The sequence below is a fragment of the Callorhinus ursinus genome, unplaced genomic scaffold (genome assembly GCF_003265705.2).
Source record: "Callorhinus ursinus isolate GAN/ISIS: 27379988/994484 unplaced genomic scaffold, GSC_fseal_2.0 scaffold1, whole genome shotgun sequence".
Taxonomy (NCBI): Eukaryota; Metazoa; Chordata; class Mammalia; order Carnivora; family Otariidae; genus Callorhinus; species Callorhinus ursinus.
Genome location: NW_027397063.1, coordinates 79,364,628 through 79,385,700, shown reverse-complemented (window position 1 = coordinate 79,385,700; position 21,073 = coordinate 79,364,628). Strand labels below are relative to the sequence as shown.

The following is a 21,073-nucleotide window of genomic DNA, read 5'->3' as shown; positions in this document are numbered from 1 at the left end:
AACCTGGTCTGTGGCATGGAGTCAGGGAGAGAAGTACAGGGGTTCCAAAGTGTGACCAGCTGGACAGGGATGAGGAGAAAGGAAGAACCAAAGGTTCTCTGAGGAATCTGGATCAGCAATACTTCCACTTAACGAAATGTGTAACCACAGAAGAAGAGTAACACTTATCTTCACAGAAAGAAAAAGGTACTCTCCCACAAAATTAACTCAGGGAGTACAATTAATAACCTGAATGTTCGGAATGATAAAGGTAACTAACTACTCTTGATGATTCTGGCTCAGGACATCTTGTCTAGATGCTACTACTATGGTACATTAGGTGATTCATGCTCTGGAGGATATCTTGCTCAATTTTATTCTGACCCACAGCAATGTGTAGCAATGTGTCTGGCACACATAGTAGACATTAATCATAGTCCATTTTGAAAGCCTGTTGAACTGAATGATTTTAAAAAAACAAAACAAGTGGGGCGCCTGGGCGGCTCAGTCGGTTAAGCACTGACTTGATTTTGGCTCAGGTCATGATTTCAGGGTCATGAGAATGAGCCTCACAGGTCAGGTTCCACTGGGCATGGAGCCTGCTTGGGATTCTCTCTCTCTCTCTCTCTCTCTCTCTCTCTGCACCTGCCCCATTCTCACATGTGCGCACTCTCTCTCAAAAAGAAACAAAACAAACCCAATCCCACACCATTATAGAATTTTAAGAAATTAAAACATAATTTGACCAATCATGGATATCTGTTTGTAAGGAAAACAATTCGTCACTATTTCATTAACAGGATTTCCCAAAATGAAATGTGCTAGGTGGACTCCAAGTGAAACAGACTGACAAAGAAAACAGAGTTAAGTCTTTTTTTTCCCTCTAATATACCATTCAGTTCAACATTCAAACACTGGTGCTGAAGTACCTAAGACGCATAGGTTTTCAACAATGCTTGGTTCATCAATGTCTCAACTTAAAGCGGTGATCAGTGATGCTTCAGCATTACCTAATAATACATTCCAGGGCAAAGAAAAATACAAACCAAAATGACAGAAGTTATTGTCTATAAATGTTCTTATAAATATATATTGCTGGTACATTTTTTAAAAATCATCACAAAAAATGCCCAACAAGTAGAGCAGAAAAGTTTTATCTGTTCAAATTGCAATTTTTTTTTATTCCACTGATCACAGCATTAAACTGTATCAATTTCTGGAATCAAGGGTAACATTTTTTAAGGGAAGGGGGTAAACTTCAAATTTAGAAGTATTATTCCACCTGCAGCCCTACTTCAGTTAGCTCTTACATTATTCCTAGAAAGGACCTTATTGTTGCCCACGTGTGTTGCTAGGGCAGACAAATCTCTATGCTGAGAGTAGGAATAGACAGATGAAATAAGGTTGGCCCATGCCTTGCAGAGTTCAGTTAGTGAAGAGAAACATACAAAGGTAGCATTAAAGAAAAAACATTTGTAAATTTAATGCAATCTGTACTAGAGGTTTCAGTCCCAGTTGCAATAAAACTACATAGAGTCTACAAAGATTTGAGTTTATCCACTTTCAAAGACACTTAATTCTAGCATATGACCCTTTTTAAAATTCTAATTTCAAAAAGACACCTGAAAAGAACAGGAGATTGGACGATGAAAAGAAAACACTAAGAAACTCCTTGCCTGAAAAAGTCAGTCTTCACTTTCAAAACACCTTAAATTAAAAGCCTGTGTGCCAAAGAGTGAAATCAGACTACCTCCTTAGTGGACTCCCTGTGGCTTTGTGGAACTGCTCCATTTTGGTCTGTTTGCTTACACAGCTAAGGTGGGTCCTCTGTAATGTGATGGACTCTTCATCTGTCCCAGGTGAAGACCAGACATTCAGATACTAGACATCACTCATTTTCAGAGGTATACAAGAAGTCTTACCCCTGCATCTCCGCCACCGTGGTACCTTTCAGTACAACGATCTTCAAACAAGATCACAAAACAGCAGTGAGACATTCATCTAATCTCTATCCTATACCAGCCGGGTGTCAGACCTGCTGAGGTTATCACGGGTAAAATAAGTCCTGCCCCTCAAGGAGCAGATGGGAGTATTAAACAAGACATTTAAAATAAATAATACTTCCTAAGTCACAAAGCAATTTTTAGGGGGGGAAGGGTAGAGGGAGAGAAAGAATCTTAAGCAGGCTCCACGCCCAGCACGGAGCCTGAAGAGGAGCTTGATCTCATGACCCTGAGATCATGACCTGAGCACAAAACCAACAGTCGGATGCTTAACTGACTGAGCCACCCACATGCCCCCCGACCCAAAGCAATTTTTTGTATATTCTGCCTCATCATACTTATTTATCCTTAAATAGTAAATGACTGAGTTCTAAAAAAAGAAAAAAATTAAATGCCTTTGTACTTTTCCATCCTAGCTCGCAGAACAGCCTATAAACTTGTAAGAGCTTTTATTCAAAACTCCTATCAGTTACAGGCAATCAGTTACTTAATTCAGATTCATAGCTATATTAGTCAAAAGTAAATATTAAACTAGTCTTAACTAATATTTAGCCAAGTGTTTATATTAAAAGTACACTTAATATTTTAAATGTTCAGTATGAAATATTTTACTTCAAGACATTATAGACAATAATTTAACAACTATTACAAAAAACAGGACTGCTGAGACAAGTTAGCTAGGATTCATTCAACTGAGTACGTACAGCACTTTCAGCATCACAAAACTGAGTTCAGCATACACACACTGAACAATAACTGCCCCACAAATTTAATCATCTCCTAGCTTCTCCTAGGAGAAAGATATATTCTTTTCTGAGTCCATTCCTGGAGCAAGCCAGCACCCAACTATAAACCTGTATCACATCATTTTAAATTTAAAAGAATGAAAAGACAGGGAAAGTTATGGATAGAAATAAAACCAGTCCTGCCTACAACACATTATAAGGAGATCTGGAAACCCTTTGCATGATCCAAAATCAAATGTTTAACTGAAATTACTTTATCTTACACAATGTACAGTGGTGGCATATTGTATCATAACAGACATACTAGTTTAATTTTTGAGTTGCTCAACTATTTGGATGATCCTAAACTTTCCTTCCTCTAAGACTGCCATCAGGATATTTAAGCTTAAAGTTGTTTTTCTTTCATTTCTTTTTGGTAGGTGTGCACTAATGAATAGTTCTCAGAATCAGGAAAAGTCTCTACAAGTAAATAACTGGACCAAAGGGAATAAATGGTTATTCTGACTTTTTTTTTTTTTATAAATTCAAGTGTTGCTGACACATAATGTTACATTGGTTTCAGGTGTATAACATGGTGTACATTATACTACGCTCACCACAAGTACGGCTACTAACTGTCACCGTACCATGGATTACAATCCTGCTGGCTCTACTCCTGTGTTGTACCTTTTAACCTTGTGACTTACTAATTCCATAACTGGAAGCCTGTGCCTCCCACTCTCCTTCACCCATTTCTGTCTGTCCCTCTTACACTTCCCTCCCATGGCTACTCTGATTCTTACTGAATACCAACAGATTGGGTCCACTCAAGAGATCAAACCAACTGACTGATGGCCCCTCTAGCTGAAACCTTAGGAAAATGTTTAATTTCACCAATAATAAACATAAAAACATTCTGGCCATAACTAATAAAGATTTAAAAATATTCAATATTATCAAATTTGTGACAAAACAGTACATCTGTACTACAAATATCTGCCACAGTTGTTTATTCAAAAGATGAAAAAAGAGCAACAATATTAAAAGCTGCTAAAAGATCTTTGATGTTAAAAATAAGAATTGTTTTGGGGCACCTGAGTAGCTCAGTCGGTTAAGCGTTTGACTCCTGGTTTCAGCTCAGGTCATATCTCATGGGTTGTGAGATGGGGACCCACACTGGGCTTCATGCTCAGTGGGGAGTCTGCTTAGAGATTCTCTCCCTCTGTCCCTCCCCCGACTCATACACACACAAACTCTCCCTCTCTCAAATAAATAATTTTTTTTTTAAAGAATTGTTTTATATTGGCAAGTAACTGTCAATGCCACCTTGGACATTCTGGGTTACCTTTCCAAATAAATATTAATGACCCACAGGTGCTCAAGGTACTTGTTATGTTGGGGATGGTATGGTGTTGAGAGATCATTTAGAAGGAAGGATACCTTAGGCTTCTCTGGAACTCAGCAGCTGAGAACTGCTGAGTGACTATAATCAAGAAGATGGAGAAAACTGTGGCTTGCCTCTTGCAGCCTCCACTGCCACAGTCTGACAAAAGACACCACTATTCCTTCTTTCCATCTGGAGAACTACTCCATTCCCAATCCTGTGGCTTAAATGAGATGGACCTCCTGGTCCAAAGGAAGGCGCTCACTTAATTGCTTAAGTCAACCAGCATATTTTGTATCTTCAGCTTAGGGCTGACACCCACCCCCACATATACACATCATCTCCCTCTGCCCCACCTCAATCACTCCTGGTAAATGAAATGCTAAAAGACATTTGCCGGTTTCTAGGAAAGACAACCTCCTCCTTTCAGAGAGGAGGGGGCAGATAACAAAGACACTATGTACTATCACAGACATTAGAGCAGAGAGAGAAAGAGAGAAGGACACCAGAGACTAGAGAGACAAGAGCAACTATTATTAATGACATCAAGTTATCTATTAAGCAACTGGATTAAGTACTATCAGAAACTAATTTATCACTCTAATTCAGTTAAAGAAGTCAAAAATTAATTTTATTGTCTAACCCAATTTGAGACTTTTCAGTTGCAACCAAAAAAAGGCAAATAGGGGGAATTATTCAAGAGATGTTTTAAACAAGAAAATGACTAAAATTAGTGATAGATATTTGGAGAAATAAGAAAAAGAGGGGGCAAAAGTCACATTTTTTCGAATTGTTTCCAGACTACAAAGCATGAAGAATTACCCATAAAAATGGGGTGCCTAGAGAGCACAGCCCTCTGGGGAGTCACACTTTATATGTGCTGATTTAGAGACAAAACAGAGGACTTTCCAGCAGAAATGCTCCAGAGTGGTTAAAATATTACAGCTCACGTCTTATGGAAAGTGGTACCTCTGATTCTGTTTCCCTACAGGAACAGATTTTTCCTAAGTTATCTATTATTTTGGGGGGGACAAACCAAATCCAAACGAATGCAGATGAGATACAGCTGTGGCAGTGGGGTAGTGGTAAGTGAAAAGTAAACACTACAGGGGTCATGCAATTAACAAAACCTAAGAGGGGAAAAATGCACTAAAGCACTACTCAGTCAAAACTTGGGGTGAACACTTCCAATGCACCAGGCACTATGACATGGTGCTGGAGATGTGGCTAAACAAAGCTAAACGAAGTAAACCAGGGCCAGACCTTGGGACTTTAGAGGTTACTGTGAAGAAAACAATACTAACTTGGATAAGAAAAAATACAGAAAATTATGAAAGCACAAACCTTAAGGCTGAGGGAATAGGTAAGCAGAGATGTAAAACCCAAATGGCTTACAGGTTTCTGTCATAGGCACAGTGCTGGAAGAGCATTTTCCTTTTAATTCAAATGTCTGAAGGGTACCAAGTTACCTCTGCGCCTACGTGTGTGCACACTGCTTCTCATTCATTTGAGTGTTAAGGAAAATGAAGCAGAAGAATATTCGCAATTACTGAGAAATTCCTACATGCTATGTATGGAGCGAAGCACTCTACACATTATTTAATTTCCTCTTCAGTATTAACTTCCTCATTTTAATGTCATATGAGAACAGCACTTCTATATATGTATTTAGAAATATTATTAAAATACTAAACTTTCCTCACATGGAAAATAGTATGGAATGTATAACACATAAGAATAAAATAATTTAATGACTACAAAGAATGAAAATTCTTAGCACTAGAAGGTCCTACAAAATTGCTAATTCCAAGATGTGACATATATTGCCAAGGCCTCATGTACAGTGCAGGCTGTCAGTGCTCAGCTTAAACTTACCACGCTGGGAATGGCAGCCCTAAGTGGTCAGCTAGCCACTGCAGTCACAGATGATACCAATACCCTGCTAAATAACAGTTTCTAGAGGCACACAGAATCATGTATCAAAATTACTTTGTTGCATTTGAGTTCTCAAACTGCTATGGAGCAAAGTAGATAAATAGCTTATTTCAGCAAAGTAAAATCTTGCTGCCATATTACCCACTGAGTTATCCTAGGAAACTCTTGTCAAATTGTCTTGCTAAAACCAAAACACACTGCAAAAATACATTCTCATAACTAAAAAACAAAACAAAAACAAAAAACAAGTGTGTGGGGGGGGAGGGAAATGAGAAAGAGGAGAGAAATTAAATCAATTTACTCATTAGCAAAGTCATGGTGCTTTACTACCATCTTATGAGCTGAACTGTCCATAGAATTCATATGTTGAAGACCTAACCCCTCTAGTACCTCACAATGAGACTTTATTTGGAAATAGGGTCTTTAAAGAGGTAAATTGAAGCCATTAGGGTGGACCCTAACCCAATATGACAGGCATCCTTATATGAGGAGGGAGAGACACCAGGGATGCACATACACAGAGGAAAGATCACGCGAGGTCATAGTGAGAAAGAAAGTAGCTATCTGCAAGCCAAGGAGAGAGGCCTTATAAAGTAATTTATCCTGCTGACACCTTGATCTTCAAATTCCAACATCCAGAACTATGAGAAAATAAGTATCTGTTGTTTAAGCCACCTAGTCTGTGGATTTTGTTATGGCAGACCTAGCAAACGGATATATATCCATCACCACGAATTCTTAAAAACTCTGATCATTCATCCGAAGCCTTTAAAAATCACTGATGTTAAATTTACAATTGCTGGGATCTGCCTTTCTGAAAATTTGCCTCTATTTTCAGAAACCCATCCTGTTCAAAGACAATGAGATTAACAGGATACATTAATAACATTTTATAATCATCTGCACCACAATGCCCCTTCTCCTTGAACTGCCCCCTCCTTCCCACCATGAAACACTCTCAGGAACAGCACTGAAAAATGCATTACCCTTAATTTCCTGCCTCATTAAAAATAATTATAATCCTACATATGTTAGGCAATAACACTGCTGTATGTATAAAATATGGTACAATGAAGGAAGGTATCTTAAGATCTAGCTTTGAAAGTCATTGGTAACATAGCTTAAAATATGTATAAAATACATTCTCAACTTTTGCCTTGCTAAATCTTATGTTTCACAAAATTTTATTAGACTAAGTGAAATGTTTACCAAATTACTTTTGTAAACTATAAAGTGCAACATTAGGATTTAGAAACAGATAATCAAGAAAAAAAAAACACCCAGTTCTAAATGAAATACTTCAGCCTATTTTAATATAATACTAACCAAACTAAAACAAAAACAAAACCCAGTACAACAAAATCAAATTATCTGGCTGATTTCTTAAAGCATCAACGGCAAACAGCCTATACACGTGTTTATGTATTAACCCTGAACTACAAGTACGGTTTGTCAAACACTTTTAACAGTATCTTTTTAAAGCTTCCTGTGATATTAAGTCCAAAGAAAGGCAAAGAAGAATGTTTCCATAACACAAACAAAAATTCTACCACTATTCACATTAGGATAAATGTTAAGTTTAAACTATATTTTTATTTTTTTTACAAGTGGATCACTTTATTAAACTATATTTTTAAAGACCCAATCTCATGAGATAATTTTTACTCACATTATTTTTTTTTTAAAAGATTATTATTTATTTAAGAGAGAGAGAGAATGAGAGATAGAGAGCACGAGAGGGAAGAGGGTCAGAGGGAGAAGCAGACTCCCTGCTAAGCAGGAAGCCCGATGCGGGACTCGATCCCAGGATTCTAGGATCATGACCTGAGCTGAAGGCAGTCGCTTAACCAACTGAGCCACCCAGGCGCCCCTTTACTCACATTATTAAAAAGGAGAAAATATCCTTTTATAAATTTAAGTATAATTAACATACAGTGTTATACTGGTTTCACATACACAGTATGACTCAACAATTCTGAACATTACTCAGTGCTCATCACCACGATGGTACTCTTAATCCTGCTCACCTACTTCACCCATCCCCCAGCCACCGCCTGCCTGATAACCATCAGTTTGTTCTCTGTATTTAAGAATCTGTTGTTTGGGGCACTTAGTTAAGCATCCTACTCTTGATTTTGGCTCAGGTCATGGTTTCAGGGTCATGAGATCGAGCCCATGTCGATCTCCCACTCAATGGGGAGTCCGCTTGAGATTCTCTCCCTCTGCCCCTCCCCCTTGTTCACTTGCACCCACTTATCTTTAAAAAAATCTTTTTTGTTTGCTTATTTGTTTCGTTCTTAAATTCTACATATGAATGGAATCAGATGTTGTCTTTCTCTGACCTATTTCACTTAGCATATCCTCTAGGTCCACCCATGTGGTTGCAAATAACAAGGTCTCATTTTTTTATGGCCACGTAATAGTCTACTATCTCTTCTTCTTTATCGATTCATCTGTCAGTGGACACTTGGGCTGCTTCCATATCTTGGCTATTGTAAATAATGCTGCTATAACATAGGGGTGCATATATATTTTCAAATTAGTGTTTTTGTTTTCCTTGAGCAAAATACCCATACTGGAATTACCAGATCATAGGGTATTTCTATTTTTTTTATTTTTTTTGAGGAACCTTCACACTATTTTAAACAGCGGTTGCACCAATTTGCATTCCCACCAAAAAGGAGAAAACAACCTTTTAAAATAAGCTTTGTATTTCATTTGATTTACATAAATTCTTTTCTCTTGGGGGGGGGCATTTTTAATAATCTGAATATATAAAGTGCTAGTAAAAAGTCTATAGCATCCTCAAGAGAAACAAATGTAGCTTAAATTGTTTAAAAAGGTGAACAAGATAGTTTGTGAAGGGAAATTAGCAGGTGATGGCATTTTACCTTCTAATTTTGGCACATGAGCACCTTCCAGTAATTTTTCTAAGAGTGTAAAGGCTAATTTCTTCTTCTTTTAAGAGTTATAGGCGGGCGCCTGGGTGGCTCAGTTGGTTAAGCGACTGCCTTCGGCTCAGGTCATGATCCTGGCCAGAGTCCTGGGATCGAGTCCCGCATCAGGCTCCCTGCTGAGCAAGGAGTCTGCTTCTCCCTCTGACCCTCTCCCCTCTCATGTGCTCGCTCTCTCTCTCATTCTTTCTCTCAAATAAATAAAAAAAAAAAAAATCTTAAAAAAAAAAGAGTTATAGGCAATTTTTTTGCTATAAACATTTTTTCTTTTGGTTCTTGTTGCTTGTTTTCTTATCAGATTAATGGTCACTTAAGTTCCAAAGCTGATGAGTCTTAAGAAATTAAAGTATGGTGATAATAACTTAGAAGGGATAAACTCCTAAATTACCTTTTTCTTTCTTGGTTTCATTGGAATCCAGAGCTCTCAGATACAAATTAAAGATAACATGACAAGAAAGTAAGATCTCAGATAGCCTATATAATTTTAGATAAAAGATTTGAATCTTCTGGGCCTCTGTTTCCTCATCTATAAAATGAGGAAACATGAGATGGTCTCTTTCACTTCTAAACTTCAATGACTAGAATCAGTACAAGTACACAGGGTATTATGCATGAATCTTACAAGCCAGCAGAGTTACCAGATCACGCAGTTATTAATAAAGCATTTTTAACAAATTTTTAAAGACTGTCAGATCTCAGATGGATATCTCCAGGAATTTGGGAAAGGGAAAACAAATTCACTAAGAAACATTTAAGTATTATGCATGATGCTTATTAGGACCAACTATCTTTTATAACACTGACATATATAAAGACTTAGGCAAATGGTATATCAAACCAAGTATTCATTAGTAATTGAGATTTCTAATGTCAATCATTTATTTCAACTGTGATCTACACCAGGGGTCTAAAAACTATGGCTCTATGTCAAATCCAACCCATCACCTATTTTTGTACAACCTACAACATCTTGGGTTTTTTACAAAACACAGAATGGTTTTTACAGAACATTCTTTTTAACAGAACATTTGCCATTGATTTGACGACAGGGAACACTAATTTTGAATCCCAATTAAGCAATATTAAGTCTAGGCAAAGCTCTCAAGAGGACAGAGAACAGTAAAAAAGCATCCATTATGTGATGAGTCAACCCTGATTTAAGTTAAACAGACATTAAAACTACAGGCCCATTTCTTTTTATACCCAAAAGGCCTCTGATGAACTGCCTCGTAGTCCATCGATGTGGACTTCAACTTGCCACACACATAAAAGAGAGGTGGTTTACACAGATGTCTTCTAACATCCCTTTAAAAAATAAAACTATACGACCCCAAGATGGACTCAATAAATATGCGTTGAATGATTAAATAAATTATAGCCAAGGTATATTGACAGATAGATGAAAAGGACAAGAAATTAAAACACTAAGGAAACAGAAGATAGGCCATATATTTTTTTTTAATTTTATTTTTAAGTAATCTCTACACCCAACGTGGGGCTTGAACTCACAACCCTAAGATCAAGAGTCACACACTCTGCCAACTGATCTAGCCAGGCGCCCTGACAGGCCTTATTTTTGGTACATCTTTTTCAATTATTGAGCAGTAATCAGTCATAGGACTTAAGGCAAACCACTGTCAGTCTGGGAAAGAAAAGTCCGGTATGGAAATGAAAATCAAGAAGCTAGTCCCCTCCCACTAGCAATTAAAGCTCTGAGTTTGTCTGAATGGGAACCAGTATAAGAAAGGTAACAAGGGGCACCTGGGTGGCTCAGTCGTTAAGCGTCTGCCTTCGGCTCAGGTCATGATCCCAGGGTCCTGGGATCGAGTCCCGCATCCGGCTGAGCAGAGAGTCTGCTTCTCCCTCTCCCACTCCCCCTGCTTGTGTTCCCTGTCTCTCTGACAAATAAATAAACGAAATCTTTAAAAAAAAAAAAAAAAGGTAACAAAATTTTCTCAATTAAAACAAACTATTCTAGCTTTGGAACAGACATGCAATGAGAACACGAAAGACTGGAACATAGCTAAACTTTAAAAGAACAATCAGGGGCACCTGGGTGGCTCAGTCATTAAGCGCCTGCCTTTGGCTCAGGTCATGATCCCAGGGTCCTGGGATCAAGCCCCGCATCTGGCTGAGCAGGGAGCCTGCTTCTCCCTCTCCCACTCCCCCTGCTTGTGTTCCCTCTCTTGCTGTATCTCTCTGTCAAATAAATAAACATTAAAAAAAAAACAAATAAAAGGAAATCACATGAATGAATGGAAACTTGGCTTGAAACTGAGATATTACAGGCAAATAAAGAGAAGAAGGTACTAGGTATAATGAATTCAGAATTATAAATAAATACTACTTATAATAGTATTTATGAAATAGTTTATCAGACAAGGACTAGTTATTCTCTGGTTCTTAAAAGATGGGGAGTGGACTAAGTAGACAGAACTAAAACTACTGAGTCCTAAGTGAATCAAAACAAGTGTCCATGGATGGGCCGTATTTGCCAAATTATCTGGAAGAGCAAAAGTAAAAAATATGCAGAAGATTGTTCTCTTAGTAAAAATATATGATTAATATACATCAAATGTCCAAGTATGGGGGGGGGAGTACAAGATGAGATCAACATTCATCCCAACAGGCAATAAATGCTTGTTCAAATCAAGTGAAGACAACTTAAACCAAGTTTAATACTCAGATAACAGATTGGTACACACCTGTACCAACACACACCCCACAAGCCAGCTGCCAGTAAACCTGGGAAGACAAAAGGCAAAAGAAAATGGAGTAAAAATTGATGACAGATATGAATGGAGATAGGCTTTGCAGTTTTATTGAAAACTGGGGGAAATCCACCATGAAAGTGTCTGAGGTCAATTTCACAGGGTGAAAGAAAACAGCTGGCAGTACTGTCCTGTAAGATTTTCTTTTTTTTCCCCAAAAACCAACAAACAAAAAAGCCCACATAGGAACAAATGAAGTGCATCACTCCATAACCACACTGAGGCCCTGCAGCGTCCATCCTTTGTAAGTACTTGACCCAGTCAGGCTACAGACTAACTGCAAAGACAGACTTTTAGTACCATCTTATTAAAAAATACTTCTTTCCATTTCATTGTAAATGTACTTCAATGCTAATGCTGTTCAAGGTGCTCAAAACTAAAAATCAGATTTGCTACCTTTATCCTGCCCATAACAAAGTTTGATTGTTTTTTTATTATGTAAATTAAGTTTCAAAGTGAGGTATGTAGACACCCTGGGGTTCCCAAGACTTTAAGGGATCAACAGGAAAAATGATTTTTATAGTACTAAGACATTACTTGCCTTTTTCACAGACCTGACTTACACAGTGATGTTACAAAATGGTAGTGAGTAAAACTGCTCATACCCTAATGCAAATCAAGGTGGTTACATCTTACTATCTTAGCAGACATTTTATTCTTCACTATCATGCTCTCAAAAAAAACCCACAAAAATCCTTCACTGAAGAATTTCCTTGAAAGCAGGAAAAATGCTTAAGTTTTATTAAAATCTTAACTTTCAAATACACATCTGTTTAATATCCTATATAACAAAACATTAAGTACATATAAAGCACTTCTGCTGCGTACTAAAAATGATGGTTGTCTCAAAGAAAAGCACTGTGCAATTATTTGAATTGCAAGTTGAACTAGCTACTTTTTTCATGGAACACCATTTTTACTTCAAAGAACAACTGACAAAGTATGGCTTTTGAGACAGAATTTGGCAGACATTTTCTTGAAAATAAACAAAGTGAAACTGTCACTTTAAAGAAAACAACTAGCAATATTTGTTGGCAAGACTAAAACCTAAGCTTTTAGGAGAAAATTAGGATTTGGAAAATTTATCAGCCACCATGAGTTTAAGAGCTCCCCAATACTCAAAAACTTGTCTGATGAGATCCGTGGTGATGTTAGTAACTGTTTATACTGCATAATGAACATATGGAAAGTCTACACAACTCAGTGAACAAATACTTTTCCAAACACCAAAATTATGCATGAGGAAATGAACTATTCTAAGTTCAAGAGAGACCAATGGATTTTAATGTAACAGTACAAAAAGTTCGTAGATACAATTTCAGATCTTGCATAGTAACTAATCATTAAACTACCTACTTGAGATTTGGTAGTATCAAAGAAAATATTCAAATTCATTTGAAAAATAAAATTTTATTTTCATTTTGAAAAGTACCAATTATACATCTTTGTAAGGCCAGATTTTATTTTTCCTAGATTTTGACTGTAACAACATATCCTAACACGTGAATGCAGAAGCAAATGTGAGAACCCAGCTATATTCTAGTAAGCCAGGGATTAATAGAGATTTGCAAAAATGTAAATCAGTGTCATTCTTCTCATGAAATTTTTTTGAAATTCTTGGAAAATACTTATTTCCCATAAAATATGTTGTTTAACATGTTATAGATGGGTTTGTTATGTTAAAATGCGCTGGTAACAAAATTTCATAGTTTTAATTTCTGGTGCAACAAATATTGACAGCTATAACACACATAAGTTCTTTGAGTCATTAACATAACAAGAACATAAACAAAGAATATATATCTGCTGGTATAAAACTTGATTCCTTCTTGGCAATATTAGTGCTAATCTTTTTTGGCAATCTTTTTGGGAAAAAGACCTCTTATGCCATGAATAATGTTCAGATTGTAACATGATATAAACCTTGTTTGATTTGTTATGTTCATGTTGGAATACACATAGGTATCCAGCAAATTTACATTTAATAAACAAAAAAGGTATGCAAGAAACCATAAACACCCTCATGCAAAAGTTCTACTTTCGATAAAACACATGGAATCTACTAAATAAAACACGGAGGAATAAAAATGACACATTTTCTGAGACTATACCTCTGTAATGAAGCTGGTCTCTGTTCTGTAGCCTTTATTTCCCAAAAGGAATACATTCAAGACTAGGTAACGGCAGCCTCCTCTATACCATATATATGGAAACAAATCATGTAGAACTTTGGCAATACAGAATCGTTCCAATCATATACTCAATCTATTAGCAACCCAAGAAATAAAGAGAGGTGGCTAGTTGAGCAACCAATCTGAAATTCTTTATGGTCAGATTTCCAGGTTATACCTGGTACAATTTCCACACCTGTTCTTCATTCTGAGGACACAAAAGAAAAAACAGGAAATGTAGGGAATAGAGAAAATCTAGGGAGTAGAGACACATCTGTGTTTAATCATGGCAAATAAGTAGTCCACATACTGTTACTCCTAACTGTATCAGTTAACTGCTGTGAATACATTAAAAGAAATTCAAAGCATAAGATAATAGCGCTTCCGTTCTTTTTGAAGTCCTTGTAACACATGCCATTATCACCCCTTAGCCAGGTAGAGAAACCTAGGCCTAGGCAGAAGTGCTGCATAAAAACAGCTCTCCCTAAAATCTATCATCCCTTTCCCCCTGGACTAGTCCCCCTACTCAGCACACCCATACTTACCACTATTCTACCAATGAAACTCTCTGCCTTGACTTCTTCCACCTTCCCCTGAACCCCACCTCTGGCCCCTACACTCTAAAACCAACCAAGCCCACTCCTCCCCTCCTCAAACAGTGCTTGTACTCTAGGGTTTCTACACGAATTCCTCAACCCTCACGAACAAACACATTTAATCACTTCAAGCCAGGTAGATGACAAGCTTAACAATCTGACATAACAAAATGTTAATGAATAATAATGACTTAGTGTTCTGCTTTCCAAGGAACTTAGATACAGCAAAGGCATAAATACATCTCCTTAACTCAGTTTCTCAAATTTGAGTAATGTATCAAGTGCCTTTGAGAAGAAAAAATTTTTTATCAATTCCAAGGTGTCTGATGTTTAATGTAAACTACAAGATTAAGATAAACACAAATAGTTTTACTTTGTTCCAAAGTGGCCGTTCAGATGATCTAAAATGGACTGTTTAGGTATTCCCCCCCCTTAATCCTAGTGGGATGCATTCTAAGACCCCTAGCAGATGCTTGGAACAGCAGGTAAAAACCCTAGAGATACTATGTTTTCCCCTATGCATACATACTTATAAGAGTCTTACTTATAAATTAGGCACAGTAAGGAATGCTTACTAACAAATGCTATACTAAGAGTTATGTAAATGTGGTTCTCTCTCTCTCCAAATATCTCATTGCAGTGTAATCACCCTTCTAGCCATGATGTGCGATGATCAAATGCTAGGTGATGAGATGAAGTTAAGGGAATGACATAGGCATCAATAACATAGTGTGAAGCTACTCAAGACCTACTGACAACACTCAGAAGGATCATGTGGCTGCTGGACTGCGGAGGACCAGAGGTAACTGAAACCATGGAAAGAGAAACTATAGAAATATAGAAATAAGGAGGGGACTACTGTATTATTTTTAGGCTAGCATATGGCCAAACAAAAAACATTCACAATTTAAAACTTCCCATGAAGAAATTACTAACCCAGAATACATCCACAGCTATTGAATGTCATTTACTTTGTAAACTATCAGTTTGAAAAAAGCGATATAAAGTGGAAGACTTGAAAACCAAAAAGCAATGTTTGAGGAGGAGGTGGATGTTTCCATGTCCTTCAATTTATCATTCCCAATACAATCTTGTAGAATGGCCAACAATGATTTGAATTGTTGTATACTTGTATACTTCATGAAATGCAAGTCTATTTGAATACAGATGTAATTTTTCATTTATTTGCAACTTAGGTAATATGAATATAGTTCAACTTTCAAATGCAGATATGCATGACTTAGAAATTTTTAAAATTTGGTTTTAATACAAATAGACATAGCAATTTTATAAATAATCTTTTATATACAAAGATGAATATAATCACATGTCTAGCCAAGGCTGGCAAGAACAAAGAATAAAATACAGCAATTTTTAAAAAATCATAATAGACCAAGGCACAAATGAGTTTATAGCAGGGGATGTGGAGGTGAAGGGGAGTATATTATCTACAGGCTAATAAAAGCTAAATGAACACAAAATTGTATGTGTAGGGAGGGGTGGGAGAATATCTAAGCTAGGAGGTTTGCCCAGTGGTTCTTCAAAACACTGCACATTAAATCACCTGGGGAGCTTTTAAAAATCCTGATGCCCGTGTCACATCCCACACTAATTACATCAGAATTTCTGGAGGTGGGAGCAAGATGGTAAGTATTTTTTAAAGATTCTCAGGTAAAGACAATTCACAGCAAAGTTTGGGAACCTCTTGTTTACCCAACTGAAAGCATTCTAATAATCTGCAAAATATGGTAACTTAGAGAAAGAGCTCTCCAGATCACAAAGTACTTCTCAAAATCCTTATGTCCCTAGTTTCCTAGAGCTGCCAGAACAAAGCACCACAAACTTGGGTGCCTTAAAACAGAAAAGTATTGTCTCATTTCTGGAGGCTAAAGTCGGAAGTCAAGATGTTGGCAGGCCCTCGCTCCCACCAAAGCCTCTAGGGGCGTGGATCCTTCCTCGCCTCCTCCAGCTTCTGGTACCTCCAGGCGTTCCTTGGTCTGTGGCAACAGAAAGCCGGTCTCTGCCTCCATCTCCACAAGGCCGTCCTCCCTCTGCGTCTGTGTCTTCACGTGGCGTTTTCCAGTGCGTGTGTGTCCGTGTCCAAATTTCCTTCTCATAAGGACACCAGTCACACTGGAATGGGGCCTACCCTTATGACCTTATCTTAATTACATCTGCAAAGACCTTATTTCCAAAGAAGATCACAGTCACAGGTACCAAGGGTTACGACTTCAACCTATTTTGGGGGGAACATATCAATCCATAACACCTAACTTTTTAAAACTCTCCTAACTAATCAACTAGAAAACTTACTGCTCCATGACTTAATGTACAATTCCAGCTTCGAGAGAACAAACTCAAGTATGCTACACCTTTTCGAGCTTAAAAGGACAACAGATGTGAAGGTAACTCTGAACAGAGGATCCATCTTCTTGTACCCCGTCAGCAGCGAGACTACTCCATTAGTAAACAATAAAGATTACAAAAATAAACGACCCTCAAGCTAGTGTCTTCTTGCCCTGGCTGCCAAACTTCTGTTTCAAGACACCGTTTCAACAAAGTCCAAAATTTTTTAGTCTGGCAATAAATTCCCTTCCAGTACAGCAACCTACAGTTGCAGCTTCTATTCCTTCCCACACTCTTACAATCAAGCCTGACTGCATTGTGAAACTTTTCACTGTATTAGCTGTCAATATTGCAATTTACAAGGAAAAAAATACATATATTTGGTCATTCAGATGACCAAAAATGTGTATTTCTCATACATATTTGGTTTTAGCCCCAGTTTCCTGACTCAGAGTTCCCAAAATCCTTGGAACTTCACTAGCGGCAAAGGGGTCTCTCAGTATGTTGACGAGGTGACTTTGGGACCACACCTAAGGATGGGGACTGGCTGTCAGGAGAACCAACCCTGTGTTTAGAGTGTTGGGACTTTTCAGTTCCATACCCTCCCAGTTCTGGGGAAGGGAGAGGGCCTGGAGCTTGAATCAGTCACCAATGATTTGATCATGTCTGTGTAATGAAGCCTCCATAAGAACCTAAAAGGACAGGGATCAGAGAGCTTACAGGATGGTAAACACGAGGAGACTGGGGGGAGAGTGGCATACCTGGAGAGCACATGGAAGTGCCACGCCCTTTCCCTTCATGCTGCCCTGATGCATCTCTTCCATCTGACTGTTCCCGAGTTACAACCTTTCATAATAAACTAGTGATCTAGTATGTAAAATGTCTGGAGTTCTATGAGCTGCTCTAGCAAATTAACTGACCCCAAAGAGGAGGCCATAGGAAGCTCTGATTTATAGCTAGTTGGTCAGAAGCACAGGTAATAAGCTGGGCTTGTAACTGGCATCCTGAGGGGTCAGGAAGCCTGGACCCATAACCTGTGGCATCTGACACTATCTCTGGCAGACTGTCAAAACTGAGCTGAATTCTCAGATACCAGTATGGTCACTGAGGATTGTTTATTTGTGGGAAGGGAAACACCACCTTGCATTAAAAACTGAGTCTCAGAATATCAACAGAAGTACCACAAACTTGGTGGCTTACAACAAAATTTACTGCCTCATAGTTCTGGAAGTCAGAGGTGCAAGATCAAGGCTTTGGCAGGGCAATTCTTCTGAACATGCTAAGGAAGGATCTGTTCCAGGCCTTCCTCCTAGCTTCCTTGGTTTATGGATGCATTACTCTAGCCACCTCACCATGTCTCCCTAGGACTCTTCACACTGTTTTCCCTCTGTGTCTGTGTCCAAATTTCATTTTTATAAGGATACCAGTCATATTGGATTAGAGCCTACCCTAATGACCTCACTTTAACGTAATTATTTCTGTAAAGACCCTATTTCCAAGTAAGTTTATATTCTGAGGTACTGGGAGTTTCGACCTCAGCATATGAATTGTGGATGATATAATTCAACCCGTTAACAATCATCAAGCTGAGAAAGCCCAGGATTAGTAAATATGAATGCCAACATTTTACCCCTTCAAAAGTGTAGATGGTAGATGTAGATAAAGGTTAACAAAAGCCTTTTCTCCCTGACATTCAGTTATCTCCTCAGCATGCCTGTCAGATAGATAATCCCTTTAAAACAGAATTCAAAACAATACTAATTATGGTGACTAGAAAGGCATCAACATACAGGGATCAATTTAAGTGACTTTATGTGGGCGAACATATTACTGTTGAGAATTCAAATCACTTCACTTTTCCTACAATTGAGTTATTCATCCCCACGCCAATAACTGGACCGTGGCCATGTGACATGCCTTGGCCAATGGAAATTGAGCAGACGTGATACATACTACATCCAATCACAATTCTAAAAGGTATTACAAGTGTATTGTCAGGTCTCTTGCTCTTTTCTCCTGCCACAAGAATGAGCATGTCCTATATACTGGGCCTGCTCTAAGAGCCTGGATCACCAAGTGAGAAGACACAGAACAAAGGCACAGCCAACCAACATTATCTACGTTTAAGATTCACAGAAAATGAATACTTTTTAGAACGAGTGAAGTTATTTGTAGTCATAAAGAAAACTAATATACTTTAAAGCAATATTTTGACTGCACATAATCCCTAGGGACAAAAAAGAATGACAAAGAAATTTTTTTTTAAAGATTTATTTATTTTATTTGAGAGAGAATGAGAGAGAGGGAGAGCATGAGAGGGGGGAGGGTCAGAGGGAAAAGCAGACTCCCCGCTGAGCAGGGAGCCCGATGCGGGACTCGATCCCAGGACTCCAGGATCATGACCTAAGCTGAAGGCAATCGCTTAACCAGCTGAGCCACCCAGGCACCCCGACAAAGAAACTTTAAACTGCTTTTAGTCTTCAAAATTTTCAGAAAGAAAAAATATATACAAATAGAGAAGCAGTAAAAATTAAGTAAAAAAAGTAAAAATTGTTTTGTTTTCTCTTCACAATGTAGTGCTATAAAAGCTGGCTACATATGCAGGATGTAGAGCAATATGCTAGGGAGGTAAGAAGTGAGAAACTCAATGTGTCACATTGTGCTACAGAACAATTTGTCTTGATGGCAAATATGTTTTGACCATTTTACTGTTATTATGAAACTCGTATTAGATGGAACTGAATACAAATAATTTTAATGTTTATAATACTCTGGTATATTTTCAGTAAAATTCACACAATACAATCAAGCTTTAAAACCCTATAATTATACACATGAATTAAAATATAACTAGGAACTTGTGATTTGTTTTTCTCTTACTGAAAATATACATATCCTAGGCCTAAAACCACCTACAAGCAGTTAATGGCAACCTCGTATTAAAAGCACTCTATACTTGGATTATAGTCTCTAAATAAACACTGTCCACTAAAAGGAGTCAGAACTCCCTACAAGAATAGCCAATTTCAGGGCTAAAGCAGGAAGCCTGGAACATCTTGTAATGCAAGAAAGCAAGGAGACTACCAAAGACCACTCCTGTCATGTCGAAAGGAGACAGAAATAAAGTGAATTAAAACACCTCAAAGAGATTATAAAAATTAAAAATAAAATCCACATCACTGGTCACCTTGAGAGGTTACTAGCATACCACCAATTCAGTATTCTGAAAATTGATAACTAAAACATTCAGGCACATACTCTGCCTTTCTTGTGCAAGTTCTATTTCATAGTATCACAATACTTGATTAGGAACAATCATTTACAGAATTCCAGACAATCAATGCAAAAACAATGATATAATTAGGAAATAATCTTTTCTATCCCTAAGAAAAGAATGAACCTAAGCAATGATTATGAAAGGTGCTGAGCCCACTAGGGAAATATCTGATGTGCAACTGTGTAATGGGTGGATGAGGCTAACAACAACTGAATCAACTAATCAATATCACCATCACTGAAAGTGACACAACCAGATGGTTTATGCCTCATGTGGTATCATGCAAATGGAAGAAAAAAGACTTCATGATCAAAACACTCAAAGTGAATTTAATCAGGTTTCCAACTACCACTTTACAGAAATACCGGACAACAGTAAAATATGTTAGTAATACAAGGATGCAGAGCCAAATTCAGCATATAGGAAATTCGACAAGACAAATGAATGGCTTTCTCATACCAGTATGTGGAAGGGGCTTAAATTTAGCCAACCAAAAGCAGTATGTAGACCTTATTTGGATTCTGACTAAAACCAACCATCTGAAAAGGTCATTTGGGAGACAAAAGAAAAACAATTTTTTTTAAAGATTTATTTATTTGACAAAGAGACACAGCGAAAGAGGGAACACAAGCAGAGGGAGTGGGAAAGGGAAAGGCAGGCTTCCTGCTGAGCAGGGAGCCTGATGCGGGGCTGGAGCCCACGACCCTGGGATCATGACCTGAGCCAAAGGCAGACGCTTAATGACTGAGCCACCCAGGCGCCCCAACAAAAGAAAAAATTTAATTCCCTTTACCTCTTCCAGTTTCTCATAAGGCTTGTATCTTTTGTGGACCACGGTACATGAAGTCTAACCTCTGGGTACATGAAGTCTAACCTCTTCTCTATCTTAATGGGAAGGGTAGGGGCAACTGTAACAATGAGGGCAGTAAGTG

General features: G+C 37.8%; 1 protein-coding gene across 12 annotated transcripts in view; it reads right to left on the bottom strand.

Moving 5' to 3' along the window:
- The window catches only part of TBL1XR1 (TBL1X/Y related 1), a 173,331-nt gene that overhangs the window by 40,850 nt on the left and 111,408 nt on the right, over nt 1-21,073 (bottom strand). The gene's annotated exons all lie outside the window — the stretch shown is intronic.